Below are 14,387 nucleotides of genomic sequence, written 5' to 3'. Positions count from 1 at the left end.
CAGCGGAACGGACACGACACCCAGGCAAACACAGAACCCCGAGACAAGACCCCAGAGCCGTGGGCCACGATGTCGACGCCTAAACAGAGACCACAGGACTGGCCGTCCGGAGGGCGCAGCACGCCACTCCCCACCGCTGGACCAAGTAATCCAGGAGCAACGAGATGCACTCCGGAGGGTCTCCCAACTAAGCGCTTCACCAACCTGGAACAATGTTCAAGCCACGAGCCCACAGTTGGTTCCTAGCGACGATGAGGCTATATACGGGATCCCGGACTCCCAACTGTCGGTGGAGCTACCAGACATTACGCCGCAAACGGCTGACATGCCCCATTGAAGTAACGCAGACACAACCATTGGATGTTACCAGGGCGGCGGGGACGGGACCAGAGGCCGGACAGTAGCTGAGATGCTGCGGCTGGTGACCGCTGCCGGGGATGTCCCTCGCCGCCCTGGGGGCAGAATGAGAGGCCTCGATGCAGTGAGTACTCACCCAGATGTATAGACGCTGTGAAGGTGATAAAAGGGGTGGGACCAACTGCAGGGTTTCCCCCGCTTCTCTCAGCCTTTGTCATCCGACCAAATTGCCTGGACACATTCCTACTTCGGGACCTTGGGGAATGGGATTTGCCTCTCTCCCCTATACATGCAAGGTTAACCTTAGGGCCACACTACCAGAGATGACACTACCCACTTGAACACCGCTTTTGACTACATGATGGGAGTGACTTATGGTCCGGGGAAGGGCCGCTGACCACCTTCTCTTGATTAGTAACTGGAGATCTGCCAAAACTGTGCCTAGCTCTAGTTACCCCCTAGACTTGAATACTGTTCTTTTGCCCTCTTGGCGAGTTTGGACGGCGACATGTTACGTTGCCGACCTTTTGGTATTTACTGCTGTTCAGCACTGTTCGCATACCTTCTTTACTTTCCAGCCCTCCACCTCAGAGAAATGCCTATACCCTTTATAGCTATGTCGAAATCTGTGTCTGAAGTGGGCGGGGGAGGGGGACTGGGAGTTTTTGTGGGGCGAGTACCTGGAGGGCGGATGGTGGGCGAGGAGAGTGTCTCTTACCAAGATTGTAGATATGGCTGAGATAAGGATTTGTACGTGGAATGTGAGGGGAATGCACACACCGTCGCGACGATACCAAATCTACTCATATTTACGTCGCCACAAATTTCATGTAGTACTCTTACAGGAAACACACCTAAACAAGACTGAGGTACACGCACTGCGCCGGCGGTGGCGCGGACAGCTCTATGCCACGGAGTACTCCTCCTATGCTCGTGGGGCACTCATATGGATACGGCCGGGTACTCCTTGGGCGGTCATAGACACACAGATAGACGCGGAGGGTCGGTATGTAATGGCGCGGGGCAGACTCGATAGACACCCTGTGGTACTTACCTCCTTATACTCCCCTAACACTGAGCAGGGCGGCTTCCTTGGGAGCCTTTCCACGGCGCTGGCACCCTGGCATGGGCTCCCATGGATCCTTGGAGGCGACTACAATTGTGTCCTAGATGTACACTTAGACAGGTCTACCGCACCCCCAGCCAGTGCGCAGACGCACGTCACCACGAAAGCCCTCCTCAATTGGGCCTAGCAATGGAACCTACACGACGCATGGCGGACACGAAACCCCCGCAACGCGCACATATTCCTACTGGTCGGGTGCGCACGCACTGCACGTACGCTTAGATAGATACATGATCTCCTCCGAACTCCTTCCATTGGTCCAAGACACACAATATATGGGCCGCACCCACTCAGATCACAACCCTCACACACTGGTCATCGCCTGGGACGACCCGCATCCTCCCATTCCCACCTGGCGCCTCCAACCAGACCTCTTACTTGACGCGACCTTCCGCGACTCCCTGCTTACACAAACGGCTCAATACTTTGATCTCAATGCTGGCACAGCGTCCTCTCCCCAAACCGAATGGGATGCTTTCAAGGTGGTGACCCGGGGGCTCTGCTTGGGTACACAGGGACACATGAGACGCCAAATTGAACAGGACCTGACGCGACTAGAAACTGAATTACTAGACCTTGAGCGCACTGTGGGGGGGGATGCGACCGCCCGACTGACAGAAGCTAAGGCGAAACACGACCGCCTACTAGACCGTTTGCGAAATGTCAACTTCGCAGCACACTCCGCCCGGGTCCACAGACAGGGTGACAGACCAGGCAAACTGTTGACCTGGCTGATTGAGCGGGAGGATCGCTCTGCCCCAATTTCGACCATACAGGCTGGAGACGGCGGATTACTCTACTCCCAACGCCAAATACACGAGGCGTTCACGGGTCATTACGCGGGCCTATATCACTCCCGATTGCGTGTCCCACTGGCTGCTATCACGGAGTACCTCTCTGACGTACAGTTGCCTGCCCTAACGGCGACACAGCAGGATGACCTTGGAGCACCTTTGGACTCCGAGGAACTCCGTGACACCATCTTTAATCTCTCGAATGGCAAGTCTCCGGGACCGGATGGCTTGCCGGCCGAGTTCTATAAAGCCGCCTCGGATATCCTGATCCCACACCTGGCAAAGATGTACTCCGCGGCTATAGATGACTTCGCCTTGCCCCCAACGCTTAATGAGGCAACCCTCGTCTCCTTACTCAAACCTGGCAGGGATGGCACACAGATGGGTTCCTACCGCCCCCTCGCACTCCTCAACACTGACTACAAAATTCTTGCCTCCGCACTTGCTCGTAGACTGGCCCCTATGGTTCCAGCGCTGGTGCATCACGACCAAAATGGGTTCGTACCAACAAGACATACGTCTCACAACATCCGCCGACTGTTCCGTTTGCAGGAATACGCCACGAGACAGTGGCCACGAGCAGGGTGCCTAGTGCTAGACTTGGAGAAGGCGTTCGATTCAGTGGAATGGCCCTACTTACGAGCGGTCATGGGCATATTCGAGCTGGGGGACGACTATCAAACTATGGTTGGACTCTTATACCGCAGACCCACGGTCCGAGTCCGTACTGGAGCGTTACTCCCCATTTCTGTACGGAGAGGCACCAGGTAGGGTTGCCTACTGTCACCCCTACTGTTCTCCTTAGCAGTGGAACCCCTGGCTGCGAAACTTCGATCACAGGGAATAGATTGGGGCATACCGATGGCGGACGGACTGCATGTGGTGTCACTATATGCTGATGACCTTCTCTTGCACGTCAATGACCTGAGCAACGTCCCGGCGTCCCTAACTGCCATTTTCGGCGCCTTCGAGGAAATGTCGGGGTTGCGGGTAAACTGGGCTAAATCGGGGGCCTACTCCTTCAACCCGGACGTTCCAGAGTACGAAGTCCGCATCGGGGGTGAGAGATTGCGGTGGTACCCAACCACGTTCAGATATCTTGGGATACACATCTATCGAGATCCCATAGATATCTTGGAAGGAAACTTGATGAGAGCGGTTGCATCTACCCGCGCACAGGTTGGGTTCTGGAAGACACTGCCACTGAATGTTCCAAGTCGCATAGCCCTAGCAAAAATGATAGTCCTACCGAGGCTATTGTACTGCTTCGCAAACATACCGACTTATGTACCTGCCCGGGTGTTCCGAGACCTTGAGGTCCTGATGCGCGACTTGATTTGGAATAAAGGTCGGCCGCGAGTCGCATTGACGAAACTCTACATGCCCACCGAAGAGGGCGGACTAGCTGTTCCTAACATGGAGCTATACTATTTGGCGGCACAAATGCAGTGGGTGTCAGGCTGGCTAGGTGCTAAGAACCTGGGAGACACGGCCACGGACGCCACCATCTGGTCCCTAATCCAGGTCCACGTGTTGTTTCATCCGCTGACACGGACTCCCCGACCGCCACAACTGCTGCTCGCGGTGGCGCAAAGGTGCTTCCTCCGCTGCTTGCGCCTGACTCGGGCGACGATACCATATGCACCGATACTGCCGCTGTTGGGTACTTCGACAGCGGCGGGGACCCTGACAGCCGTAGGGTTGGGTAGCTGGACCACTGCGGGGGTGGACACATTGGGCAACCTATACTCTGATGGTGCCCTCATACCCTTCGCAGATCTCGTGAGAGACACATCCCTCCCGGCTGGGCAGTTCCTGACGCACGCATCCCTCATACACGCGCTGACTGACGCTTGGGGAGACATGTCTGGTGAACCACCAACACACCACTTCATGCAATACCTTCATGTCATGAGCAACGGCACTCACATCATCCATTGGTTGACGCAAGCACTCCTCCTACACACACATCCAGCAACTGTGCAGCTGAGGGAAAAGTGGGCGACTGACAGAGGGAGGGACTGGACGGACAAAGAGTGGGCTATGATCCTGGCTGGCCCGGTGAACATCCCCCGCAACCCTCGCTTCAAAATCATACAGCTTTATATATTGCACCGCGCATATCTCACCCTGGACAAGATAAATAAGTATTTTTCAGTCACAGACACTGCTTGCGGACGCTGCTCCCTACTGGGTGCGGACCTCCTCCACATGCTCTGGCTCTGCCCTGCCCTTCAACAGTACTGGGAAGGGGTGACCATGATGCTCCGACATTGCACCAAGGAGCAGGTGCCACACACATGGGAAGCCTGCGTACTAGGATTGTACAAACGTACGCAACTGAACAAAGTCCAGACCAGATACTGGGATCTCGGGCTCATCACGGCCAAGAGACTGCTTACCAAGCAATGGAAAGCGGCGACGCCCCCACACATCAGACATTGGAGCCTGTCACTGTTGAACTGGGCACGGGCAGAGAGCTCTGTCCTGAAACGGGAGGAGACGGCGGGGCTCAGAAAATTCCCTATCGCACAGCACTGGGATGATATCCTACACTCCTTTCTGCAGAAATGTGTGGAACAAGGGATTAAGTGAAGACCTATGTGTTGACACCCCCCCCCTCCGGTGCCGGTTCCTGCAAGCCACATACAGAACACCGTACGCCACCTATCTGACCATTGTGCCATGCCCACCATATGACACATGCCTGGCTGTTTCACATTGGCAATTGCCTGCCCCCCTCCCCGGGCATACGTCGCTGCACACAGCGCTGCAACATAGGTCCGGACACCGTAGGATTGCACCGGGATGATACGCCCGACAGGCCCTTGAGGACCCCCCCCTGTAGCCTTGACGCGCGGAGAGCCTGCAATTCTCCCCCCCACCCCCCCGGTCTCCCGCCTGCTTGCCCCATATGACGCGACTGACACATGGACTCCAACCCCCCCCTCTCAACGGTATGGCAAACTCTACCCCTATCTACCCCCACCTGCCTCTTACATAGTTCATGTTCCTGTTTTATGGTTTATTATTATTCTGGTTTCATCCCCTTTTGGACCATACCCATACGAACACAACTCTGCATTTCATACTACACGACGCCCTCGGGCGCGGCAGCTAGGGCCTGGGCGCATCGCATGAGCGCTGAGATCAATGGAAGTCTTTCTCGTCGGGGTGGGCGAGCAAAGCGGCCATGTGCTCCAAACACGCTTAGACACTGAGCAATCTCGTCACTCGTTCATATAACTCTGTATTCACCTGAATGTTGACCCACACTGATACCCTTCCCAACGACGCACGAAAGAAATGGTGGGCTCGACCGACACGGTTGCTGTTAATGAGTGCCAACCCACCGTAGCAACCCTGAATCCACAGACCCTATAAGAAAAATCCATAGACCACACACTTTCGCAAAACCGAATGATTGTATGATTGCAGAGTTATGTGACATGTTGATATGCGCTGCCGAACCCCAGGGTTGTCGGCCTTGAAGCTGTGTTCATTTATCCCATCTAGTGTAATGTTCATTGATCGCAGCTGGCCCGACTGGGTTGTAAGCTAATTGCAGTGTACAATGTATGTTGGACAATAAAGGTCTTTAAAAAAAAAAAAAAAAGGAATAACACTGCCTTGCTACAAAATGGTGAGTTTTGGCCCTTTAGCCACAATTCATATCTTACTGATGATAGGGGTACTATTGTTCATAAACTCGTTGACAGTCGAGAAGCCTTTTCCATTCTCAATCCTGTGTTAGATGAAAACTTACAATATTCCCCAAGCTCTGTTGTACCTTCCAGTGATAAGAATCTTTTTAAAACTTCCAGCGGGAGGATTGTTAAGAAACCTAAATGTCTAGAAATGTTTGATTGTAGGTAAAAAAAAATCCTTTTTAGAAGGGGATTGTCTAGTATAGTGCTTCAGGGGTAAGTTGTAAGTCAATGTTAGAATTTTACTAAGGATCATAGAAGTGTATTATGTTGTTAGGATTCTCTTGGCAGTCAGTTCTCCTGGGAGACCATTTGTGTTGAGTGTGCCTGCTGTACAGGGGCTGAAAATAAAGAATCCTGCTAAAATCTACTTGATTGGATTCATGTTATTTGGAGGATACAACATGTGGGTAGGCCGCTTTGTGGGTGTCCAGTCCTTATTCCGAGACGATGGCGGACACGTCCTCCAGCGTAATGAGGCCCTATATTAACACCCACTTTCAATTATTTGTACATTTAAACTAACCAGAATATTTCGGGCGAGATGAAGCAGAAAACAGAGACCTCCTTCAGACAGTAAAAGGCAGTAATACTAGTGCAGATTTGTGTGCAAACTATACAATTCATCCATCAATGCATAACAGCCTCGCAAAGCATATAAACTAACCCCATCCCACCCTTAATCCACACAGGTCCAAACTCACAGCCAGAAAATCCACACTCATGTTCAAAGGACACATGAAAACACTCATCATCTAAGAAAACCCCCCTAACCTAGCCATGGTCCCTACGCTAGTGCCCACCTATCCATAACTGTCGCAGTGTGGGCTGCTCCCCCGCTAGAAAACTCTGGGTGGAATCTCATTTCATATCCCCTGCCCCCACAACTCCATTTGAGAGCTGGCCTGGAGGCCAGAATTATGCTTTGCAAACCTTCTTTGCAATCTATAACATTCAATATGATAAAACACCAGACTCAGAACAAAAACAGCTGCAAATGTAAAATATTTGATACAAGTGAACCAAACTACACATTGTACAACACACAAAATTGCTCCATGTTTTCCCATCATCCTCTATTTTGAAAGCGTGCACCCATCAAGAAAAGTACCCTTGTATCTGTTTAAATTTTTATTTTTATGCTTTTAAGTGAATTTTTATGTCCAAACCCCAACACCTCATTGATATTGACGTTTTCTAACAACGTCTACCTAGTGAGTATCAAAGAGAAAGGCCGGAGAGCAGCCATCAACCTATGAGTGCTTAATAGATCATTGGTTTGCAGGCACTTCAAAATAAAGGCATCCGGACAAGGATGGAAGCAAGATGGCGGACACTGCTGTGTCCGAGTGAGCTGGGCTGAGATGCTCCCCCATGATCCCCCCCCTGATCTTCACTGCCTCATGTTATGTTATGTTATAACCTATTTGTAAAGCGCACTTCGACCAAGGTTTCATGGCGCTGTTCTGAGCTGTTCTGAGTTGACTGCAGTAGGGGCTGGTTTACTCATATGCCTGTATGAACAGCCATGTCTTGAGCTGCTTTCAGAATTGAAGCAGATCGGGACAGGAACGGATCTCCCATGGGAGTGAGTTCCAGAGTTGGGGCGCCAGATGCCCGAAGCGACACCCGCCATGCCGCTTCCGCTTGCACTTTGCGCTCACCAACAGATTTTGGTGTTTGGAACGGAGATCACGGGTCGGAATGTATCTCAAGATCAAGTTATTGATGAAAATAGGACTATAACAATTTAGGGACTTAAATGTGAGACAAGCAGTTTTGAAGGTGGCCCGTTGGAGCAGTGGGAGCCAGTGTAGCTTTTTTATCAGGGGTCTGACCGATTGCCACTTGGGCTGCTGGTAAATCAGTCGTGCCGCCTGGTTCTGTACAAGCTGGAGCCTCTTGATCTGATAAGAGGGAAGGCCTAGATAGATTGAATTTGCATAATCTAGATGGGACAGAACTAGGCCAATCACAACTTGTATCAGTGCTGCCTGGGTGAGCAAATGATGTATCTTCTGGATCTTTCGCAATTGAAAGAAACATTTAGAGACTACTGTGCCCACTTGGGTGTTTGGAGACAGATCTCTATCAATAGTCACCCCCAGACTTTTTACGGAAGAAGAGGATTTGGGGAAGGGCCCTAATTCTGCCGGCCAGTAGTGAGGGCCCCAGGAGATACGACTATCTCCTATCAGCAGTACCTCCATCTTTCCGGGGTTCAGCTTCAGATGGATATAATCCATCCAATGGCGGAAGAACACTATAGTATCCTGAAAGTTGGTAACAGATTCGATGGAATTATCTATGGTGAAGGAAAGCTGCAGATCATCTGCATAGTTAAATGTTGTTACTTTCCTCTGTTTTAAAGCTTTGATCAGGGGGAGCAGATGGAGATTGAACAGATGTGGGGACAAAGAGGAACCCTGGGGAACCCCACATGTGGTGTTCAACCCAGACGCTGTAAAGTTAGCCAGGCGAACGGCCTGTGTGCGGTCTTCCAAAAAGGAGGTGACCCATCTCAGGGCTTTGCCCTGAAAGCCTGCACGTCCGACACGGTCCACCAAGATCTTATAGTCCACCGTGTCGAACGCGGCTGACAGATCTAAAAGAACCAAAGCTTGAGGGGTTCCAGTGTCAGCCTTCCTACGGAACTCGTCCAGAACTGCCAAGATGACCACCTCAGTTGAGTGGCCTGGACGGAAGCCGGCTTGATGGGAATCCAAGTGTCCAGACTGTTCTATGAAGGCAGACATACATTTTGCGACATGTGCATCCAAGACCTTAGCTAAGTATGGAAGCAAGTAGATGGGGCGGTAATTAGATGGTTCTAACATGTCGGCGCCGACCTTTTTTATCAAAGGGACCACTGTGGCGTCCTTAAATGATTTCGGGACGCAACCTTGAGTGAGTGATGAATTTAATAGAGATAGGGCAGGTTGAGGAATAATGGAGAAGACTTCCCTCATTATGTGTGGGGGGCAACAGTCCTGAGGAGATCCAGGTTTAACTTTAGACAGCAAGGAGATGTAACGGAGGTGCAACCAGATATGTAGCAAGGTGGCTTTTGTGGAATTACTGAACGAGAAGAGAAAAAAAAAGAGTATATACAGGAGGCATACTTTCATCCATTCTTACATGGAACCACGGAACTGCGGAATCAAACCAAGGATATCTGTGGGTGTTTTTATAAAGTACACTGGGGGATGCTGACGCTCCAGAAATTCCTCGCACTGTCTCGGAGTAAATGCCGTTTACAATACCTGCTATCTGCGGAGAACTGGTGCCGGAGAGCGCTGGTCGGGGGCGCTGGCCTCGTAAAAGACGGGCGGAGATCGGCGAAGCCAGCAGGGGTATCCTGCGGAGTGACGGTATCACGAGGCCGGGGCTGGTGCCGTGTATGCGAGAAGGAGGAAGAGAAGTCTGAGGAGAAGCGCGAGTTGGAAACTCAGTATCCCAGCCTGCAGCACGGACGATACATGCAAAACCCGGGGCTGAATAACGGTCAGCGCAGGATGGGACCCAAGATTCCAAACACTAATGTGGCAGCTAAGGGAGCAACTACAAGGGCTGCAGCGGCGGCGAATACCCCTGTAGCTGCACAGTACGTCTCTCACGAGCAAGCATCCCGCGGCAGCACTGAGAAAGGGGCTGAGACCCAGCATACAAATTTGAAAACAAAGAGTTCTGGTAAGCAGTGAAGGTGCTCCTGAGGGTGTGACGTCTGGGTCTAATAATAATAATGGTGACTCTAGAATTGAAACAGCTGGCCCTAAAATAATTATACCAACAATCTTTAATAAAAAAAGAACTGCGATACCAAAGGGACTCATTGAACAAACGGTGTCCTCGCAATCTGCTTCTGGTGCTAATCCGACGATTTTGGTGGGAGAGGTCACACATAATGCTCCCGACTTGCAAAGTACTGTACCAGATGAAACTCAGAACTCCCTAGCGAGTAATGTTATTAGTATGCCTGAGGAGGTACATGGTCAGCCAGGTCTTGCACTTGAATTACTGAATCCTGTAATGGGAAAAGAGCCGGTGAACGATCAGGGATCGTGTGGCTCAGGGAGAAAGTTTTATTCTATGTCCGATGTCTCACTGGTATCGGAAGGAGAGGAAGAGGGTAGTGCAGAGTTGGACTGGGCAGACGACAGACGTTTATCCAGCTCTATTAATATTGAAAAAGAGGAGAACCTCTCTCCAGTATCAGGGGTAAACGACACTGTGCTAAATCCTCAAGAGCGAAGTCATCTAAGTCCTCCCCAAAACTCTGATAACAATGGTTCTTCGCATCAAAGACCGGTATCAAGCGCAATCGATAGTGATATACAAGTCCCCCTACTACCTGGAGAGACTGATAGCAGTATCAGCCTATCCAAATATATCAGGCAATTATGCTTCACCGGGAAGAAACAAAGGCAGAGAGCTTGCGTATACACGGGGCTGTGCGCAAACTGCAGAACACTGTAAGGCGTGTAGCAAAATCTTGTTCCGAGCTCTCAGCAAGAGTGGGAGAGGCTGAAGGGAGGCTCTCTGTTATAGAGGATGATTTGTCTATCTGTAAGACCGAGGTAGCTGCCCTACATGCAGGCCGTGAAGATGTGAATTGGAAACTTGTTGAAATGGAAAATAGGGCGAGAAGAAACAATCTCCGTATTCTTGGGGTCCCCGAAGGTTTGGAGAGGAAAGACATTCGCCAATTTGTTATTGAGCTATGCTCAGAAGCATCCCGGATTTAGAAGAATGGAATTGGGAGCATGAGCTCCAAGGAGTACACAGATTTCCTTTCCAAACACGAGGTGGTACAGCGGACAAACCTAGGGCGATTCTTATTTGTCTTAATAATTTTCTACTAAGGGAGAAGTTGTATGATCTTGCTCGCCCAGATTGTAAGAGGAAGGCGAAAGGGTGTGAGTTTTTTGTACGCCCTGTCAGGTTACTGTTCAAACCAGGTGGCATCTCCGTCAGCTTATCTCCCCCTTTCAAGGAAAGGGGGCGCAAGCTTTTTTAATAAATCCTGCAAAACAAAAAATTATCTTTAAGGATAAAATCTTATTTTTTTCATCAGAAAAAAAGGCAAAGGATTTTCTAGAGACTCTGTAATGAGGTACATTTTGAGAGATGTGTAGCTTGTTTTTCTTTAGTAGAGTCATTTCTAAACTCTAGCTAGATGTTTTCTGCATGTGGTTGGGATTTTTGCCTTTTACTTTTTTTTTCCTTTTGTAAACTTAAGGCAGATAAGATCGGGGTGGTGGGGGCACTCAATCCCATCTCTCCATCACATAAAGGGACTGTTTAGTCCCTTGGCTTCTCATGGGTGGGGGTTCAGGGGGGTGGGTATGTGTGTGTGTAGGGTGGGGGGGGTGGGTGGGGGCAAGGAACAAGCAAAAAGAGTATAAACCAGATAACTCAACAGGGGTATGAGATTCAGTCCATTAGGAAAAATATGATAGAAAGCTATCTTAGAGCATCGTACACTATCATTTCACAATGTGCATTTATAAAAGTCATATTCGCCTCAATGTTTCTGACTACTTTTTCTGTGATCTCTTTAACATCCAAAAATGGGTAAAATTACCATCTGCTCATGGAATGTGTGTGGACTAAATAGCAGGAAGAAATGGGGTGTCATGGCCCAAATCTTGAAAAGTATGGGGGCAGAGTTAATATGTATTCAGGAGACCCATATTGCTTGGAACAACAGGGGATGGTTGAGAGAGTTGGGGTATGAAGTTTTATCTTGTACACGACAAGGATCTACGACTCGTGGGGTGGCTATCTTAAAGAAATATGGGTGGGGTGAGGCTAAACGCACGAAAGCAGATCAGCAGGGGCATTGGGTGATTATAGAATTAAGGGCTGCAAGCTTTCATGGAACAATATGTACATTATATGGATCCAATTTAGATGATGCAGATATGATTAACGAGCTTAGCACTGAGCTTGCTTTGTGGCCTGCCCCACTTATACTGTGTGGTGACTTCAATTTACAGTTAAGTGGAGATTTTGATCTCCGTAATGATGCCCATTATGTCAGGAAAAAAACATAAGGTTTTTAAAGCAGTTAAGGGCATTGTTAAGGAGTTTGGGTTGGTTGATGTTTGGTGGTATAAGAACTCGTATCTTCCAGGATTCACGTATTACTCAGCCCCACATCAGAAGCATGTGAGAATTGACTATTTTTTTGCCCCCATGGAATTGCTATCCAAAGCTAAAATAGACATTTTACCTAAGATTATATCGGATCACAATCCCCTTATATTTGAATTAAAAATAGCACCCCAGACTCAAAATGAAAGGAAGCCATGGACATTTGAGCGGCAGCTTTTGGTAGACCAGTCGTATTTAGAGCATATGAATAAGTGGATCCCAGAATTTTTTGATTTCAATACCGGGTCTGCTTCAGTTAAAACGGTGTGGGACGCGTTTAAAGCTAGTGTCTGTGGGGAGACGCTTAGTTTCTCCATCAATAAGCAGCGTAAGATACGTGAAGAGCAAGAAAAGGAGCTGTGCATATTGCGTGCTTTAGAAATCGAGCTGATGGCAACCTGTAGATCCAGTCAGGCATTTGAACAGAAGGGTGAGGCTTTAGCAATTCAGAAAATGAAAGTTTATCAAAACTTTGCTAATAAGTTAGCCGCCCAGGTGGCTGTACACCGTTCAGATCTGTATGAGGTGGGTGAGAATTCGGGAAGGCTACTGGCCAAAAGGCTAAGGCAGAGGGAGGCCGCTAGAAGAGTGGAATCTATACAGGACTCACAGGGTATAACATATACTGAACCTGACAAGATTTTGGAAACCTTTAGTAAATTTTATAAAGATCTGTATTCAGACGATTTGGAGGAAAAAGAAGGTAAATTTCGTGAATTTCGGGGGGGCAGGAACTGTCGAAGCTTACACTCAGAGGGAAGAATTAGAGGCAGAGATCACCTCAGAGGAACTAGAGTTAGCTATTCTAAAATTAGCAACAGGGATTCAAGAAAGTTAAGGACCAATTTTTAGAGGTCTGTCTGGATGCGCCAAAGGGCTCGCCCCCGATTTCTTGGCAGAAATCTATAATAACGGTCTTTTTAAAAAAAGATAAGACCCCTCTGTCACCTGCCTCATACAGACCAATCTCATTAATAAACGCTGATAGCAAGGTCTATTCTAAAATTATTGCTACCCGGATATCCCACAATATTAACACCTTAGTATCACCCTTACAACATGGCTTCATACCTGGCAGGGATACGACTGATCATGTGCGCCGCATTATCGCTTTGATGGACCGGGCGGAAGCTACTAAGATTCCTATGGGCATCACCCTCTTGGGGATGTATGACGTTACAACGCATGCTTTTACCACGCATGCTGTTACAACGCAGTTTTTACAACACAAACCTTTACAACGCATAGCGCTTTGGGGTGCTGGATGGTGAATAGTTTAATTTACTATTCCAACTCCAGTCCCCGTGGACACTAGGAAAGGTGTTGGATAGTAAATTAAATCTATTCCCTATCCTAGAGCGCCCCCAGCGCAAGGCAGTGTAATGGTTTTCGTTGTAAAACCTGCGTTGTAAAAGCACTGCGTTGTAAAAGTTTCGTTGTAAAGGATGTTTCCCCCCTGTTGGATGCCAAAAAGGCATTCGACAGGGTGGCCTGGCCCTATCTGTGGATGACCTTATCTTTGAAGGGATTTGGACCAGTGATGCTACAAGCCATAAAAACTTCGTATAATTCTCCTCAGGCAACAATACGTTTAGGGGGGAGAGAGTCTAAGCCATTTGCAATCTTACGTGGTACTAGACAAGGCTGCCCGAGCTCCCCGTTAATTATTTGCTTTTTATATTGACTTTTTTTTAATAAAACTCAATCAAGCGGTTAATATCTCACCTGTTACTGTCTGCGATGTTGATTATAAGGCCTTAGCTGATGCAGATGATATTGTGGTTGTAACAACTAACCTCGCTCCTGCTTTTTCTGCAATTCAAGACCTAGCATTACAATTCGGCTCTTTCTCAGGCTATAGGCTCAATATAACAAAAACTCAAATTTTGTATGTAGGGGGTCCATTACCTAATGATATTACTATAGTGTCAGAAGCAACATATTTAGGAATTAAACTTACTGCACCAGTATCTAAGATTCCTGAAATTAATTTTAATCCAGTTTTGGACAAGGTGAAATCTACTTTAGAGCGACTGAACCATCCTCATTTATCTCTTTTCGGATGAAAAAATGTGTTGAAGATGCTGGTGCTCCCCAAATCTTTGTATATTTTAAGAACAATTCCACTGGAGTTCCCACTTAAATGTTTCAAGCGGCTGGAAGGTATATCAGGCAGATTTTTCTGGGGCTATAAACGGCACAGACGAGCACATCAAAAAATGGTTATGCCAGAAGATAGAGGTGGTT

The sequence above is a fragment of the Lissotriton helveticus genome, chromosome 1_1 (assembly GCF_964261635.1).
Source record: "Lissotriton helveticus chromosome 1_1, aLisHel1.1, whole genome shotgun sequence".
Taxonomy (NCBI): Eukaryota; Metazoa; Chordata; class Amphibia; order Caudata; family Salamandridae; genus Lissotriton; species Lissotriton helveticus.
The sequence above is the reverse complement of the archived record's forward strand: the minus strand, read 5'-3'. Positions refer to the sequence as shown.